Source organism: Condylura cristata, unplaced genomic scaffold (assembly GCF_000260355.1).
Source record: "Condylura cristata isolate star-nosed mole 26May11 unplaced genomic scaffold, ConCri1.0 scaffold00019, whole genome shotgun sequence".
NCBI classification, from domain to species: domain Eukaryota; kingdom Metazoa; phylum Chordata; class Mammalia; order Eulipotyphla; family Talpidae; genus Condylura; species Condylura cristata.
This window is the reverse complement of record NW_004567120.1, coordinates 11102822-11122869: the sequence shown is the minus strand read 5'-3', so window position 1 is coordinate 11122869 and position 20048 is coordinate 11102822.

Below are 20048 nucleotides of genomic sequence, written 5' to 3'. Positions count from 1 at the left end.
AAGTAGGCTTTCTCAAATTTTCTGCTTTATCAAGCAATATAAAAGTTATATATTTAATATTTTCCCATTGTTGCACTTCTATAATATTTCTTTATGACACATTCATAGAAAAGAAATTGCCACAGTATATACATTGTTAAGGTTTTTGATACATATTGGAAGATTATAAAATTCTTCTATTGTAATTTATATTCTCTTCTGACTATGAACAAGAATGCCTCTTTTCAACACCCTTACAGATAATGGATAGTGCTATTTTAAAAATATTTGCCAATGTGAAGGGTAAAATCCACTGACTTTATATTTTAAAGGTCTTTGTAAAAGAATAAGACTACTTGTGCATTGTCCTTAAATAGGGCTATATATTAGCATCTGGAAGTAGTTAATTTCTTTCCTAACTTCCCATTTTAAATTTCCCACAGAGCTTGATTTTATGCAATGCTATCTATCACAACTGTAGATATGTTGCATATAGTAATCCACTAATCATTCAAGTCCTGGTAAGCCTATAATCCTTGCAATTTGTGTCTATTGCATCTATTTATCTATTTACTCCATTTTTATCATTGTAGGAAAACAGTTATATTTTCCTTAGTGGCATTATTAGAAAGAAAAATAAGTTAGCTGGTTCTAACCATTTGTATTGCATTATCTGATTTATTGTGGAATATGAGTATTTGATTTGTGAAGTAATGACACTACATGAGGGATCTGAATGGTGACAAAGAAAATATTTTTTAGTGAAAACCTTTTTTTTTTTTAATTGTCTAACCATTTGGAAAGGTAAAGAATTCAGAAGGGAAGAGTATGTCATCATAAAACTGAGTTAGATAATAGGCAATAAAGCATAAGAACATTTCTTAACCTCTTGGATAAAACTTGAAAAAGTCTTCAGGAACCAATTACAAAGAACAATATATCACCAGGGTATGTATTCTCTCTAGTAGCTTGTAATTTTCCACAAATGGTAAGCATATTGCTTGGTGGAATTAAAAACACACAGGAGCTCTCTCTAGCTTGGCATTCTATGGATTGCACTGGTTCAGCAATGGTTCTTGGCTTCAGTTTTTTTTTTTTTTTAACATCATTTATTTCACTGAAAGAGGAATGGGAAAATGAAATTCAACTTGTTTTCATGCCCCACCTCTAATAACATCCAGCAGGAAAATCCTGGGTTGTGAGGCTTCTCTATTTCTGCAGTGAAACATGGTCACAGGTTTCTGAAGAATGACTTATATACATAGTAATATGTTTGGGATTTTGTTCTCTCCTAGATAATCACATGAAACAACTTTTAGATGTTGATTTTCCCCACATATTATTTAATATATCCACCACACTCCTACTTGTAGTTTACTAAATATTTCCTAATAGGAAAAAGAAAACTATCTTTCAAGGAGAAGATAGATTAAAAAAAAAAAAAAGATATGATCCACTGTAAGAGTTCATTGTGCCAGCTCATTAAACAAAGATCCAGAGTCACGTAGTGATAGTTCTAGTCACCTTTGATTTAAGATCCTGTTGCCATTCCTGAAACCCTGTGAAATAATAGAATCCTTAACAGTTATTGTAATAATCAATCACTTTTCTTGGTGATTTTCTTCTTTAAGTGATATTTTATGTAGACTTTGTAATAATCAATATAAAATTCATAGGCTTTTCTAAGCATAGAATTGCAATGTTGAATCATATTTTGGTTTTTCATTAGTGTGATGGTTAATTTTATGTGTCTACTTGGCTGAGTTATAAAGTGTCCAGATATTTGGTGAAATAGCCTGGAAGACTTGCATAGAACCTAAAGTTTATATAAGAGGGAATTCCTTGCTTGACCTTGACATTGGTATCTTCCTGTATGGAAACAGGAACATTAACTCTCTTGGGCACTGGGCCAGCTAGATTTTTGGACTGGAACTCACATAATTAGCTCTCTTCGTTGTCAGGTCATCAAAGTTGGACAAAAAGTACACCATTGGCTTTTCTGGGTCACCAGCCTGGTGACTGCAGATCTTGGGACTTCACTGTTTCCATAGTCCTGTGAGCCAATCCTTATAATAATGCTCTTTCTCTGAACCAGGAGATACATATTCCCTTTCTCTCTGTGTGTCTATCTATCATCTACTTATATAACATCCTTCAGCATCTCCATAACTGGCTCTGTGTTGTGACTATCAGCACTAAATAAATGTTTAGACAAGGCTGACTCAGAGTGGAGTTTATAATAAACTTTTCATATCCTTTTTGTTTTTGTAGAGACTAGAACTATATAATATTTTATCGATTTAGAGAGGAATTTGAACATTGACTAGGTTATTTCTTTTTGTGCTTTAATATATCTGACCATAGATCATATACTATCTATTTTGGTTATGCCATGACTTGCACATAGTAAGTAATAAAGAAATGCTTATTAATAATATAATAATGTTACAAGTCATGAGTCAGAGTGGTTGGTGAATAGGGACTGTGCTAATTGGGTAGGTCCTTTTTCACTCGGTCCATCTGCTCACAGTTAAGGAATGTTGGAGGTTGGAAGGTGAAGTTAGAGGGAACACTCATAGAGGTGCATCTGTAAAGGTATCAGCCATGCGTTGGTGTTTTAATAACCTCTGACTCACACTACTAGTGTCACAGAAGTGCATGGGACCGTTATTGTGTTTCTAAAAACATAATATAGGAAGTGAGAAAATTAGCAATATAGGAAAGCTTCACTTGTGGGTAATAGGATAGAATAGGATAGAGTCACAGTGTTGGAGGATAAAGCATAAAATGCACTGATCATTATCTTTTCTTCATTTGAATATCCTATCTTCTTAACTCTTGCTGATTCCAACAAAAAAAAAAAATCTGTAAGGAAAGAAATGAAATCGCTTGCAGAATGACAGCAAGGAGAAATGAACTGGGTCAGGGGACTTTATCTCTAGCCTGATAATTTCAATCTGACTCAAGTCAGTAATAAAAGTTGCTTGATGTACTATGGGAAATTTGATGATAGTCTAGGGCCAAACTTAATGGGCAAGTACATCTATCAGCACAACATATCACTACTGAGCAATCACATTTATGATCTCAAAAGAATTAAGCAATGAAGGCAAAATGCTTCTCAAGGAAAACAGGTAGGTTCTTCTCTGTCAAGACTGAGATTAAAATAGTATGAGTCAAGGTGCTTGCCACCTTTAGTGCTAGTGCTGCAGAAGTCAAGTCATGGACTTTTAATTTGATTAAAAAATTTAAGTGCCCTCAATTCTAATGCTTTACATTTGCATCATGCATCATTGAGCCATGAGCTGGGAAACATCTGCTTGGATTTGCAAGAAAGTGTCAATCAGAGACTTCTCAAAATAGCCAATCAAGACTCAGCAATATCACCATAAATGAAATGGATGATATGATCACCTCCTGCTTTTGAATATGTGAGGAATGTCCTGTAACCAGGAAAATCATCAGGTTGTTAATTATTATAATGTACGTGCTAAGGTCGTGCGAGGGAAACTGAAGTATACCTTGAACAACAGTTTCTAGTTCAGATGTGATGAGTATTAGTATCAATGATTAAAAACAGCCATATTGCAGATGATGGGGAAAAGATAATTGTTAGGATACCAGAGGACTCTTGATTCTAAAGTCAATATACAAACAAATACTACAGTGTTCTTATTGTAGAGTATAATGCATCTCAGAAGAAACTGATTAATCTTTGCAAAGATTCTGATAAGAGAAGCTCCCCTTTTCACATTCACGCTTTATTAATTAGCAAGTGTATGAAGAAGGGTCTGCTTGCCCCCCCTTCAAAATACTCTAAAACAATGGTTCTCATCTTTTACTGCATTTTGAAATCAACTGGAGAACTTCAAAAACACAATCCAACTCCCATCCCAGATATCTTGATTTCATATCTTTGATGTTAGGTACAGTAGCCTATGTAAACATTTTTTTTTTTTATTCTCAGGTGTTTTTCAAAGTCAACTGTTTGAGAGTGAGTTATAATACCATTAGCTCTAATGTCCTCATAGGTCAAGCTGTGATACACGAGTGATACGCTTTCAAGTGCTTTTTTAAAGTCTCCTTAGTTCTGATATATATTTTTGGAAAAAGTTCTACCATATTGCTTAAAATAAATGTTAGGATTTGTATACTCTAGTTAAATGCAGATGTTATCTTGGGGAGTTGATAATTAAAACTTTACTTTTAATACATTTATCAGATTGGGTAGAGAATGGAGCAAGCATTTTAAGAGGGGAGCAGAAGCTGTAAAACACAGAGTGCTATTTAAGAAGGGAAATCTTTCCTAAGATTACCAAGCTTCTGTGTTTGTCTAGGATTAATGAGTCTCTGAGGGATGCAAGGCTTTCAGTTTTATATATTTTTAAAGATTTTATTGATTTATGCATATAAGAATTGGGTACAGGCCAGAGGTACAGGAGGTGAGAGGACTCACCAGAGACAGAGCAAGGAGCAGAACAGGCCAACTGACCAAAACACACTGCTGAGGGGAGCAGCGGGCGGGACAGGAGAGGTCTGCTGACCCGCCATATGGGTCAGCTCCCAGGCCGGAGTTCGAACTTGTGCCACATAGGTTGTGGATAGCTTTGTAGTGCTGTGCTTTATCCCATTGCATCACCAAGGAGGACCAAGACTTTCTGTTTTAAAACCAGAATGTTCCCAGGCAAAGTAGTATGTTTTGGTAAGATAGGTACAGGTGAAGCATCACAATGTTTGAGAGCTTTAGACAACTGGGTAGGATTAAGAGGCTTAAGGAGGAGCAGAGAAGAAAGACGAATAAAGAACCCCATCCCATTTTACCTATTTTACTATTTTCTTGGGAATGATTTAACAGCAATAATTGGGTAGGGTCATTTATTGACAATTTACATTAGGTGATTTATTTTTCATAATTGGTAGAAGAAACACAAAAAATAAGTTACGTGTTTTGTTCTCTGTGTTTTCCTCTTTCCTATTTCTGGAAGGTAGTTGAATCATTTTGTATCTACAGTTGGGGTATAGTTTATGTTGCCAGAGTTATCACAAACAGAACTTCTGACTTTTGGAAACCCTAAACTAATTAATTAACTTAAAATGGACTGGAAGGGACTGTGGTGACATCTTTGAATGTAGTAAGAAGCAGCAGCAAGAGTTAAGAAACTAGACCTTGATGCAAGGTGGGAGATGTTGGATGGGAGTTTCACAAAATCTGGGGTGTTTGGGCTGTATGGGTATTGTGGTGTGTATGTGTATGAGTGCATGTTTGGAGAAGATTGGGTGGTGTACCTTTGTTTGTCACATCTGAGACCCATTCTTTGCTAAAATTTTTATGCCCAGTTTCATTTAAGACCAATGTTCTTTAAAGAATTGATGCAAGCTTATCACTGGGAAGTAGTATAAATCTACAGTCCTTCTCCAGTGTACCACCCTGGTAAGACTCTCCAAGCATGACCCTTGAGATATAATAAAACTGATGTGCAATAATAGAAGAGATTTAATTTACTGTTGACCCACTGGGATGCAGATCAGAGTAAAATTTAATTAAATTCAAATAAAAGGGTGGCATTTCTAAAATACATAAAATTGTGGAGAAAAATCTATAGGCACTACAATTTTGGGCATTGAAACCTATTGTACAGAAGGTGCTTTATTATATATATGATTAATGTTTACAACATATAAAGCATGCATGTGCATATATGTGTAAATGAAGTATATATGCTAAACATATACTTACACAGTTGATATTAATATATTATGATATGCATTTTATAGGTCAAAATTATCACACAGATTGAAGAAAGTGGCAGAGTTGGGAATTTTAATCCCTGCCTTTCTGTTTCAGCGCCCACTTACCATGTTATTCTTATGTAAGTGAGATGGAAAAGGAAAACAAAATACTGAAATGCTTCTCTGGCTGTTTGCTTCTTTTTTCTCATGGAACTCCTATAAGCACAGATGAAAGGAACAAAGTCTTGTAATATTCTGCCAGGTTGGCCTCATTTCTATGGATGACATTCTGACTACTCTCAAAAACTAAGGATTGAACTCAGTTTCTGGGATAGGCAGTTTTGTGATGAAGTTGCTTGGCACAGTTGTTTTGGGTTGTCTCTATGTATCTACCTGGAACAAGCTCAATTTTATTTCTAGACACTTTTAAATGTATTTCTTATGGCTTTTGACTACAATTCATCACCAAGTGATTTTTCTCTTGACCAGTTTCCATTTATCATTCAACTGCAGCAAGAGAAAGGAGATCAACTCTAGAAAGTGGCATATAGCTTGGTAATTATTTTGCTTTTATATTCTAATTGGGAGCAATTTTTGATAAGTGGTGTCTCTTTTGACTTCTTAATGTGACTGAATATAATTTTGACAGGAGCTGAGCAAAGAAAACTTTATAGAGATAACCCAATTTTAAACAAAGTGAAGTCATTAAAGATTTGAACATGAGAACAAAGACAAAAGTGCATCTGGTCACTAGTTAATCATGTTCTTATTATGGTATCAGGCTCAACATTACAGGAAAATGTCTTGACAAGATTGTCTCAAAGTTATCATTAACACATGGTAAGAGTTAGACCTGTGTTTGATTCTGACGCTTGTAGTCAATCTGAAACTTTAGCTGAATTTCATAAACTATAAGCTGCATTTTTCTGATTTCAAATAAAGGATAACTCATGAGGCGTAAATGAAATAATGTATGTAAGGCATTAGCAGAGTATCTGACATGTAATCACTCGTCAATAAGTGTTAGCTATTGCCACCACCACCGTCATCATCATCATCAACATCGTTATTTTTCTTCTGTACGAAGCAAATAGCATTTCCTTTGTTAAAGAAACGTACTATTTCCTATTAGGTTTTTAGCAGTACTTAAAAGCTAGGTATACACAGCTGTACAATTCAATCAACAGTTTAGTCCATCTAGTTTCAAGTATTGTATAAATGTACAGAGAAAAGAAAAACATATGTGAAAGCCTGGTATTTCAGAATTAAGGTATTTCCCCTATTAACTTTTAAATAGGTTGGAGATAACAGAAAAACTTTTTCCTAGGTCCTCCGTTTATCTTGCCTTATATTCTTGTCAAAACATGTCTTTTTGGTTCTGTTGCAACCCATGCATTACCTCAAATAAAAATATTTCTTCTTCATCTAGTAATGCCAGGGGCACAATATTGAATTAAACAATCTTTTCCTTAAAGGGGTTGTAAGTCTATAACCAATAATTATGCCAATATAGTACCAGATGGTGCTTTTCAGATGGTCTTGACTTTATCATTTGAACCACGTGTGAATGGTTGAGGCAAACTTTCCTCTTTATCCACACGCCAGTCCCCCTCTCTCTCCACTCAATGTATGAGAGTTTTGACACTGCACTAGCTGGAAAGTGTTAGTGACCCTTTCTAAATTTTTCATCAAGAACTGTTAGATGGAAGAAGGATTAGATTTCTCTTTAATGGCTACAAAGAGCTAAAGTAGAATAGATGAAAGAGAATCAGGGAAGCAGGTGATTTTGGTTTAAATATAATAATGGAAGCCAATTTGAAAATTGAATGGGCTTCTCGTCTCTGAAAATTAAATAAATATTGAATGACCAGATGTCTGAGTAGTTGTAGAGTTTATTGCTATATTTAGATCTTGGTAATCTTTCTGATTCCTCTTAAGTTTGAGGATTTATAAACAGGGAACTCTCAAATAGGTTAGATTTCCATGCTGTTCACATAAATAGTTCTTTCAGCATTTTTCAGTTGTTATTACAAAAAGTATATAGTTTACTATATAAATAAATCCCTTAAGTTTATCATTTAAAGCTTGCAAAGTATAATGTGTATAGCTTCTTATGAATGAACACATGAGTCTTTGAGATTATATTTTTAATGATCAAAAGGTAATGTGTACGATGAAGCTCAGCTCATAGTAGAAAGCAAAATAAAAAGTGTTTACTGCTACATACAAAATATTTTCTTTTACCACATCTTAGTTTTTATCAAGAAAAGATGATAGTCCCTGCCTCATTTCTCCTGGTTTTGTCTTCTTGAATTCTCCCAGAAGGCCTGGCGACCAAATGGCCCATCTGCAGTCTTAGCTGTGTCCCAGTTTCCAGACCAATCCTATTTAAGGCTTACAATTTTGCAACTCTCCCTACTGGTTTGATGCAGGACACAACATCCTCACACTCTGCTCTGGCCCCTTACCTGGTTCTCAAGTCACTCTGTACCAGTTTACATATGTAGACTAGTGGCCTATATGATCTTCGAGGTGCCATTCTAGTGCTGATAGTGGTTTTTATGGAGACAATTGAAATAAAGTGAGAATGAATAATTGAATTTAGCTATGGAATGTGGCTGTCCAAAAGTTAATAAGCTCGTATTACATGAGTTCCAGCTCGTCCTTTCTGGGTATTCCTGTTTGCAGATTTCAACTTTTGTTTCAGATTATGCTCTGAAGTTAAGTTCCAATAATTGGTCTAGTATATCTTACTTCTTGTTCTGATGTAATAATAGCTGTCATATCTTGGTATTTACTATGGAGCATCCCGACTATCCTTTTAATGCTGAGATAGAAAACTGGAATATTCAGAAAGGAGTACTAAAACAGTTTGCAGGGGTGTTTCTTCTCATATGAAAACAAACTACTGGGATAGAACTTTTATTTTAAAGATGATCTACTATGGACCACCAAAATTGCAGATTACTGGCTTAAAAATTGCTTTAAAATTGACTGTAGAAGGCTGTTCAGTTGAAAAACATCATCTTATACAACTGGTTTTTAGGTGCTATGTAGATGCAGGGAAAATAAAATGTGTATGAAAGGTTGATATTAGTAGAAGTAAAATATTTTGCTGATTGATTCAGATAACTGGCCCGGGGACATCTCATTTTATAGCTACCTAAAGGCTGGAAGATGGACTCTTTAAAGATACGTAAATTTACCTTATCCTCTGAGGTTTCAATTGAGAATCAGAATTTTTTTGGATGAGATGGAAGCAAGCATCTGATTATTTCTCTAACAACCGAACATTAAAACACATATTTTTCATGATCTCCTTGATGAACAGGCACCTTACATGTTTTATCTTTTTTAATGATTATAATTAAACATGATTTATCATTGTAGTTTCATCAATAAATCAAAGTAGATCACAAGGCAAAATCACTTGCCTTATACAACCATCCACACATTGATTTTTTTAAAAAGATTTATTTATTTATGCATACAAGAACTGGGGTATAGGCCAGAAATGCAGGGGCTGTGAGAGGATTCACCAGAGACAAGAGTGGGGTACAGAAGAGGCAGACTGACTGAAATACACAGCTGAGAGAAGCAGTGGGTGCAACAGGAGAGGTCTGCTGTGCCATCCAGGTCACTTCCCTGGCAGGGGATCGAACTCAGACTGAAGCGACTGCTGCTGTGGCTAGCTTCGCAGGGCTGTACTTTAACCCATTGCGTCACCAGGGAGGGCCTGCATTGCTTTCAGTATGTGGGGAAAAGCAAAGATTATCCAAGGAAAAAGGAAAAGACTCAGTTTAGGTTTTAGTGTCCAAACACTTAATTCTCTAAGATTATAAAAGAAATGGTCTTAGTATCTACCGTATGTGAAAAAGACATGAATTCAAGCAGACCTCATATCCATCTCAGAATAATACTTTGAGATACTTTTTGTTTAAATATTTACTCATTTAAGAATGGCTGTGGGTTCATAGCAAGTTTGGTAGATGCAGTCTAATAAAGATTGCATAAATATTTGAAAGAACAGCCCCTCAATACAGAAACTCAGTTTGTCCAGGCAGATAAAGCAAACTGACCAAACTGTAGGTCATTGTGCAGGAATGAGAAAATAAACAGTGAATGTGATGGAAGGAGTATGATCATTAGTTCAAAATGATGTACATGATGCCTCCATGGGTAATACAATGAATAAACAGGACATCTTGGAGCATATAATTCAGGAAAAAGTTGAGAGACATCTGGGGCCACAACTCTTTTAACCTGTAAAATGGGGCTAAAAATATTACCTGTGTATAGGATATTAGAAAGATCGAGATATGTATACAACATTGAGTGTATTATCTGTCTCTTGGAATAAGCCTAGTAGATGTTAGTATAAATACTATAATTAGTAAAGAGTAGAAGAATCCCTAGGTCAGTGTATTGTTTTTCAATGCATTTCTGGATTATCTTTGCAATAAATTGCAATAGTGACTCATACTTAGTTATAGTCAGTTATGAATTTCAGGTCTCTAAGGCTATATGTCTTCCTTCCAAGTGCTAACCAGGCTCGACCCTCTTAGCTTCCGAGATCAGATGAGATCTGGCGCATTCAGGGTGGTATGGCCGTAGACCTCTTAGGTTATATGTATATATATATGTACACACACATTATTGTTCATTTTACAACAATGTTTACCTCCATCTCCCGCACCCATCATCACCATAGCCCCCCACAGTCTTCCTTCCTTCCTTCTGATCCCTCTCTGTCTCCCTCCCCTGTAGGATTTCTCTGGTTTATAATTGTCTGTTTGTTTTTATTTTGTTTTGTATTGTAATGACAGTACACCTCTCCTCCCCTCCCCCCTCTGTCTTATTTGGTTCTCCTAAATTTCTCCTGTAAGTGAAACCATTCGATATATATTTTTTTTCCTTCTGACCTATTTCACTGAGCATAATCCCTTCCAGGTTCACCCATGTTGATGAGAATGGCATGTGTTTATCGCTTTCGATTGCTGAGTAGTATTCCACTGTATGTGTATACACACATACACACACACAAACACACACATACACACACACACATCTTCTTGATCCAATCATCTAGTTTTGGGCATTTGGGTTGTTTCCAGACAAAAACATTAATTCAAGAAGATACACGCACCCTGTACCCCTATGTTTATTGCTGTACAACAATAGGTTAGGCCATACTTATTTTTAAGGAATTCTCTGTCTGCATTTTGGCTGTCTTATTTTTTAAGCAGGTTCCTAATACTTTATTTTTTCTTCTGTGGACATTATTTCTACGTTGTAGGAAAACTTTAGCACTATTTCAATATCATTTCACATGCTATTTTTAAACCCTTCCAGTTTTAACATCATGTGGACATTTATTTAACACATTCTTTATTTCTTAGTCCTAAGGACTTAGCTAAAAGTCCTATGCTTTTGTTCAACACAAGTGGTAAATTTGTTCATAGTTCCATAGGTACCAAATAAAGCACCATCAAAGGAATGGAAGGTATTAAGTAGTTTCATAACTTCAATTTTTATTTAAAGAATTTTTATTCCTTCATCTTGGATGTGAATGTTATCACAACTTAGTTAAACCATCTGATAAACATATAATAAAATAGATAAAATATGATGAAATTTCACTGTTCACTTTTAATCTGCTGATTGAACAATTCAAAGAAATCAATTTGGGCTGTTTTTCAAGTTTCAGTGAAGATAAATATTTTAAAATAACTATTGCTCATTGCAGTTTTTTTGTGTTTAACTTATATTTTGAAATACCAATTGTTTTTATAGAGACAACTGAAATGAATTAAGAATGAACCACTGTGTTTAACTATGGAATGGAGCTGTCCAAAAGTTAATCAATTCATATTACATGAAGAAATTGGGAAATGAAATGGACATCATTTAGTTTAGTCTTCAGGGTAATTATTCTTCAGTTGATTTAGCATACTAGATAAAAATGAAGGTTAATGCTTATGCTCATTAGGAAAAAATTTGTTATCTTTTTCATTGAGTACTGAAATGCACTTATATTAATTCTAAGCTTTGTTATATTGCATTCAGATCACTATCAAATGTAAAACACATAGATCAGTACATGTCAAACTTTTGCTATAATATGAATTAATGCAAGGCATATTTGGTCCCCATTAGAAAGAAGTATTCCACTGGAGAATAATAAATAATGAGGAAGATTACTGCTGGTATATTATTTAGGGCTATTAGGTGCCACAGGCAAAGAAGAGGTGGTAACAGCCCAGATTCTCCCTTGGTGTTAATGAGAAAATAATTGTTTGAGGATGTCTGTGGTTCCAAGCAAAATCCCAGCAGGGAGGGTTTTGAAGATTTGTTCTTCATATCCTTTGAGAAAAGAGAATGCTAAAAAGACTTTAGAAAGATGCTAACCAAAATTGTTCAAGTACCTGTATTCCAATTCTCCTTTACTCATATAAAAAAAATGCAAATAAACTTCTTTCTTCATACAGATCTTTGTGTTGCATATTGAGTTTGCCATTGTGGTTACACTGAAGTCTGTTTTTACGTGGGTCTCTCTTAAGTCCCCAAGAACCTGATTCCACTTGACAGAGCAGCCAATTGGAGCAGCCTCAGAACACCAGGATGGCTCTATTATTGCCTGCACAGCAGTGTCACTTTTATTTCCTTCCTCTCTATAATATAAATTTGATGCCCATGTAGATGTTTCAGGAAGTTACACTTCCTTGTCTGTTCCTTCTCCAGAATAAAAATGAGTGGTCATTTCTTCCAGGATCCTAAGCTTTCCAAGAAATTGGGAGCAATTTTTGCTGGACCCATGATTTTCAACTCACAGTTTGTTTCATCTCTACACTACTGGCTTTGTGTCTAAATGCCCTGAAAGGAAGATCTCCTTACACTGACAAATATTTTGATAGTAGAAAAGATTCAACTTATCAAGATCCTTAACAGAATTTTTTCTTGAATTTAACTTCAAGAACAAAGAAGCTAGTATGACCACAATCTCTATAAACAGTGGTTTATTCTAGTACCCGTTGTGATGCATCTTGAAGTCACTTAAATATTTTAGTTTTGAACCCTTTTGCTTACATGCCTCAAAAATAATCGTAATCAGAATGCTGGCTTTTAAGGCTCTGCAGGTTTTCAATCAACCAGACATTTATATAGTTTACTATGTAAACCACTAAGATTCAATTATATTCCATATGGTTTATTTACTAAGTTATAAAAATGTTTGAATAGCTATTACAAGGGTGGTCAGCAAGATCGTTGGAAAAAAAAAAAACATACACACAACACACACACAACAAGATTCCATAACCAGATTCAATAAGCCGAAGACCCCACTTCCTGAGCATTTTAGTTAACCAAGCTTCCAGAACTCTCACTGGTGCAGGTATCCAGTTTGCTGCCCCCTAACTAGTTCAGATACAGAATTTTATTGTGCCTGCACAAAATGTTATAATTAACTAAGGTCTAAACAGAATCTGGTATCTGAGGTCATAAGTTCTAGTTAATGGAATTTCTCCAAGCCTCTGTTTTTTCATCTGCAAATAGGGATGACAGTTGAATAAAAGGTTATATTATAAAGGTTGAATAAAATGTATAAGAAAATGCTTTATAAAATTTAAAATGTCAGATACCATTTTCTTATATATATAATCGGTATTTTAAAGGTTAGGGAATGGTTGTACTGTATACTTTCCAGGGTGTCCAAATCACCTTTGTGCTAACTCCTTATTTCATAGAAACATTTGAGCATTTCCTTCTACATAAATTACCCTTGTAGAGTTATGGAATGATAAAGAGATAAAGAAATATACAAGAATACTTTGGCATTTAGTAAAATTTGCCAATTAATAAAAAGCTCTGGCTCTCCCTGGTGACACGGGGTAAGTCTCAGCAATATGACGCTCTCAGCAGTCACTGCTGCAGGAGTTCAATCCGCAGCCAGGGAGGTGACCCACATGGCGCAGCAGACCTCTCCTGACCTGCCCGCTGCTCCCCTCAGCAGTGTACTCCGTCGATCTGCCTGTTCTGCTCCCCTCTCTGTCTCTGGTGAAGCCTCTCACCGCCCCCCCCCTACCTGTTCTCCAGTTTTTGTGTGCATAAATAAATCTTTGAAAAAAATAAAAGCCTCAAAGCTAGTGTATTTATATGTGGCAAAGTTCATAAAACTGTCCTCTTGGCTGCTTATCCTGACACCATATATGATGGTTGACCTTGTTTCTGTTTTTTTTTTTTTTTCCTTAGGCTGGAGTACCAGGCCAGTTTTCCTAGTTCTAATTTATACAGCATAGATTATACAGGGAAATGATATACAAATATTTTTTCCTTTTTATAGCAAGTTCTTTTGGGCTTTCTAAAGTTGGTTAAGTTACTGAGGAACACAGAGACCTCCATTGCTAACCTATACCAGTTCCTCTGCAGGAGCTAAGCATATCCATCTGATCACTATTAGTCTACTGGCTAGTATTCCAAAACTAGTGAGGACATTTATTGCCCAAATAATTTCAACTAAGCAGGATCAGACTCTGGAGAATGTCCTGGAGGGAACAGTGCTGTAACATTGCTTTCACACCAAGAAGTAAAATTGATCTTTAAATGAGCTTTTATTTTGCTTTCTATCTGCTATGATTTTAAAGTTCACTTTCACATGATTTGTTTTTATTCTTTGCAAGTAACTTTTATTAAACTGTCAGTTATCTGTGGGAATAGGGCTAACTGGCATAATTGAAATCCACTGATAATCATATAGCCTCTTTTTTGGCTTACATCTTCAATCTTCTTTCCCTTAAATCCACTTGAAATAAAAAAGACAGAGTTGCTAATAAACAGCAAAATGCAGTGTTTGTGCTTCCTTCCTTCACTTCTCACCCTACGTTGGAGATATTAATGAACAGAGACATGCCTAAGAGCCAGGCAGTCTGGAGGAGAGGAGGTATAGGTAACATACAATCTGGAAAATAATCGGCAACTTGATGGTGGTACGGGACTGTGTGCAGTCATGTTAGTGTGTAGTTAGTTCTTCAGTGACAACAAACCTCTTCTATCTTACCTGTCACTCCAGGAATCTGATTTCTTCTTGAGTATGGGACTTCTAAGGGTCTAGGCGCTGGCATGAATTAGGAACTGCCTGCCTCGTGTTAGCATCATCCATACAGTCAAAAAATGACAGAGATGGGAAGGATGGTCATGAAGTGTTTCCTTACATTTTTGTAAGTACTTCAAGAGTTGGGAGAGACAGACAGACAGACTGACACCAAGTTCCACAACTTGTTAATAACAGAGCTGGGATTAAAGATCAAGTTTATGACTCTATGTCTGGAGTTTATTCTATCACATCACACCTGTCAACCTCAGTGCTTAAGTTCTCCAAAATAGTCACCGCAAAATTCATTCTGTTGATTTTATCTCTGTTTTCTCCATGGATGGAAGCTGGAATTCTCTCCCCTGACTGTTGTATTGTGGTATATCCCCCTTTTTCTCCATTCTCAATGCCACTGCTTTAGTGTAGACTGTTGTGGAAACTCCTCTGTTTGTCTCACAATATGTCTCTGTGATTTTAATCTCCTTGTAACCCACATTGTTATTAGAGTGGGTGTTGTAAGGCTTAGTTATGGTCTTCTCATTAAAATCATTCAAAGATTCACCATCACTGATTTCACCTACTACAGTACAGAATCCAGACAAACCTCATTGTTGTCCAATGTTTTTTTTTTTTCTAGCCTCCTCTTTTATTTCCCTTTTCAACCACCCATCAGCCCTCTTAATTGTATAATATAGCTTTGGAATGTTATTTGCACTGTCTCTAATGTGCTGATGTTGGTCCTTGTTTCTGAGATTTGACATATATTATTCCATGGAGTATTTCTTCTTCCTTTCCTTTGTCTACCTTGTAAAATGTTCACGTTTCAAGAACTAACACGTGAAAACTGTGTATAGAACTAAGGCTTCCAAAGCGGGAGGAGGGGTGGGGGAAATATGGGGAAGGAACACAATGGAGTGGTGGTGGGTGTAGTGTGGTAACATATGTTCATGCTTCAAGAATCACCTGAAGTGTTTTCTTTTGGTGATGTTTTCTCCATCAATTGACATGATTGTACCATTTACACATTATAGCAATGTTTGACAAATTTTTGTATGCCCTGTATCATCCTATGAATTTCTAGAAGAAAAGGACTTATCTAACTTCTAGACACAGTGCTTGAATGCGGGCCTCAATAAATACTTGATGTGGCCATGTTGCGTACATTTTATAGGTCACCAAAATGGTCAGACATTTAGTAAATATTGAGGCTACTCTGTTAAAAGTTGGGCTCTCCCATTCTGGTTAATATTACCTTCATGTTCGTTTTCCAATGTGTCAGTCAATCAATCATACTTTGGAAAATCCTGCATTGGAGGCAAAAGGTAATGAAATTGTTTGGAAAGCACACTTGCAAGGTAAGCCCACAACAGAGAGTTGTCTGTGTAACATATTGTTTTTTAATAAGGTAAACATAGGGCCCTCCCTGGTGGCGCAGCGGGTTAAAGCACAGCATTGAGAATCTAAAGCCGCTTCCGCATGAGTTCGATTCCCGCCTGCCCCGGAGGTGACCACATGGCGTGGCAGACCTCTCCTGACCCGCCCGCTGCTCCCCTCAGCAGTGTACTTCGTCTATCTGCCTGTCCTGTTCCCCACTCTGTCTCTGGTGAAGCCTCTCACCGCCTCTGGCCTGTACCCCAGTTCTGTATGCATAAATAAATAAATCTTTAAAAAAAAAAAAAAATAAGGTAAACATAGAAACATTAGAGCCGCCTTTTCAAACCCAGTACTTGAACCTTATATCACCATCAGAAGCAAATATAATTAGACACTCAAATTGTGAGGAATTCTAGTACATTAACACTGAAAGCCCAATACATTGTTTTTCTTGCCACATAATTGACAAACGTTAGAGAATACAGTGTTGATTATTCATACCATGAGCTAGAAACAAACCTAATGCAACAAGATGAATTTTCTATGCTAACAGCTAAAAAGGATATTTAAAGAACTGATGCTTGACTATCTTTGTATTTTTGTCTGAAAGTTTGCATGCCTGGAAAGTTGGCATGTATTGCAAATACGGGGTTTTTAGATCTGAGCAAAACTCTTTGTCAGCACCTCTGCTGCCTCTGCTTCTCTGATTCCTTTTCCACCTCCTCCATCTTCTTTCAACATCATTTGCTTTGTGAATTCCAACAGTTGCAGAAAAAACTATGTGGTTCATGATGCTTTTAATGCAAATCTTATGTCTACAGCTGAGGTTCCGGTTTGGGCATCATTTACCATGAATCTAGACTCTTAACCTCCTTATGTTACAGAGGCTGCTGCATTTTTGGAAGTCTCTTGGGGTTTTGTGCAGGGATATAAAAATGAATTGATGCATCCATTTTGTCACTTATAGCCAAAATCATATCAGTGAGGAATTACCACCACCAAATAAATAAGCAAGTTTCTCCTCTACAGTTTGAAAGGAATATGTAATTCAAGAATAACTGTTAGCTGCATCATTAATTCCTTGAAGCAGTCTTTATTTTTGGAGTAGATTCCAGCTACCAAAATTCAGTGCTGCTCTGGCGCTCATTCCCTGGGTGTTCATATATATCCTCAAGATGTTAGAAATCCCAAGGCTCATTTATTGTAAAAATGTAATAAAGTCTTACCACATTGCAATGCCATGCCTAGTGGATTTTTTACTTTTTCTTCTTTTGATGACTAATGAGTATGATGGCTGGATGTAAACATGAAAATAGGTATATACTATTTTTGTTAAACTTATCTATATTTTATTTATTTGTTATTTGTATATATTTTAATGTTCTTCAGAAGGCTATGTATGTTATATGCTCAAGGGTAAAATCAACTATTTATTCATTCTTGTGCCATTGGTGTTTTACTAGTCAAATCATAGCTTGGAACAATATGAAGACAGGTTAAGTGATTGCCCTAAGCTATAGTGCAAACAAGAATGTCTTAGTCTTTCAATTCCACAAACCTAGTTTTGGTTGTTTAAATGACAAGCTGGAAAGGACTTAGCTCCTTTCTTAGAAATAAATGATTTTAGAGGTAAGGTAATGAATGGATGAATAAATAAATTAATGGATGATGGTGATGATAAACCTTTCTTCCATTGCTGTTGTGTTAGAACACAGACTATGAAGCCACTTATCATTAAAAAGGATAAGGAGGCCCTCCCTGGTGGCGCAGCGGGTTAAAGCACAGCACTGAGAATCTGAAGCCACTTCCGCATGAGTTCGATTCCCGCCTGCCGCCTGCCCCGGAGGAGACCACATGGCGAGCCAGACCTCTCCTGACCCGCCCGCTGCTCCCCTCAGCAGTGTACTTCGTCAATCTGCCTGTTCTGCTCCCCACTCTGTCTCTGGTGAAGCCTCTCACCGTCCCTGAGCCTCTGGCCTGTACCCCAGTTCTGTATGAATAAATAAATAAATCTTTAAAAAAAAAAAAAAAGGATAAGGAATACATGGTAACTGGATATTTGGGGGGTAAAAAAATGTAGCACAAACACTACTTCAGGCAAGTCATGAGCAAGGTAGGAATTTGGTACAATTTGACTGGAATATTCCTTTGACCATTTTTATTAATTATTTTCATATTCATCCCATGGCTTGGGAAGAACTGTGGGTCCCTGGAAACTATGTGTGTCAACCTTTTCAGCACATAGCCAGTGAGCTAGATCTTTTCAGATAACTTTTCATCACCTTCATGCCCTGGGATCCAACTTTTGGGGTTTTTTTTCTCTGTGATGGAGCTACTGGGATATTTGTCAATCAATGGCTGAAGACTTAATATCTTCCAAGGTAATTTTGCATTTCAGTGAGATTCTAATCTTTAAACTTAAGAAACATTTATAATGGTAGATATTTCAACAGATGTGTAGCAAACAACTTCTGTGTCTTGGCACAGCTCTGGATATAAAAAGACACATGGTCCCTGTACCACAAATTTAATGGAGAAATAGATATGTGAGTAGATGCATAGTGGAGTGTTATGTGAAATGCTACAATGGAAAGATAGTCACAGTGATGGAAGAAGTCTCTAATTCTGCCTAGATAATTGGGGTAAAGTTCATAAGGGAAGTGATATCTTAAGTATTATGAAAAGTTAATAGTGATTTGTTGATTCGTATTTCCAGGGTTCCTCTGTCAATGGAAGAACAGTTGGAAGAAGCAATGTCAGGAATCTTTCAGTGATCCACTGTTTAGATAATAGTGAACTAAGGGAATAGGAAGGAAAGTGAGATGGAGTTTTCATTCCTATGTTTTGTAGACAGAACGAATAGGACTTGATTTGTAAGCAGTGATTTTTTTGTTTGTTTGTTTATGTAGCTGGCGTATGAGAAAGAAGTATATGCCGAGGACAAATGGGCTTTCTGGTTCAGGGTTCTTTGTACTATACTCTGATAGTACTCAGTGACAGTACTATTGAGTGACATTCAGATGTAAGAGAAGGAAACGGTTTGGATAGTGAGCTAGGGATATATTAATGTTTCCTTTCCTGTCTAAAGGATATCTAGTTCAGAATAGTCATGGTTGGTGGGTATGCATATGTCAGTTCTCCAGTTAGGAAATTCTGACCAAATTGATCTTTCTTAATATTATCCATATTGTTCAAAGCCCTGGATTGCTATTTCTGACTGTCATAATCATGTTTTAGTACCCGGAGCATATATATCTAAAGCTAATCTTCGATACCCAAGACCAGGTTTCAAAATAAAAAAAAGAAAGAAAACTTGTTTACCAAAATAGATCTGTCTTCTCCTCTGTCACAGTGCATAAAACCTCCTTCTATTTTACTGTGACACTTTAGGCTTAAGACTAGTGTCTGGTAACAAGCTAGACAGAATTTGTTTATATTGTAAAATAACTACTACACTGAGGTGTAAGATCTTGAGAGGTGGAAAAGGCAACTTGAGAGCACAGGATGGTCACTTGTCAGTTGAGGAAAGTTTTCATGTAAGGAGAGGTGGGAAGGATAGGAGTAGTTCGTAAGAGCTAGTGCTTTTCAGAGGAGTACACTGAAGGAGATTTTTGTCCATTTCTTAGTTTTGCTTAGGGCTTAGTCTGTGATTTTTTTATTTTTTATTAAAATTCTACCTACAAGAATGTTATGAGATTTAATTAATGGTTGCCAAATGCTTAGCAAAGATAATGTCATATGTAAATGATTTATTATTGCAGCAGACTGCAACTAAGACTCTGTTAGGGAATGTACCCAGAATTATTATGTTTCTGCTGTAGCACATTGAAGCAGATAGGAAATGGCTCTAAATGAGGAGCAGAGTTGTAGATGTGGT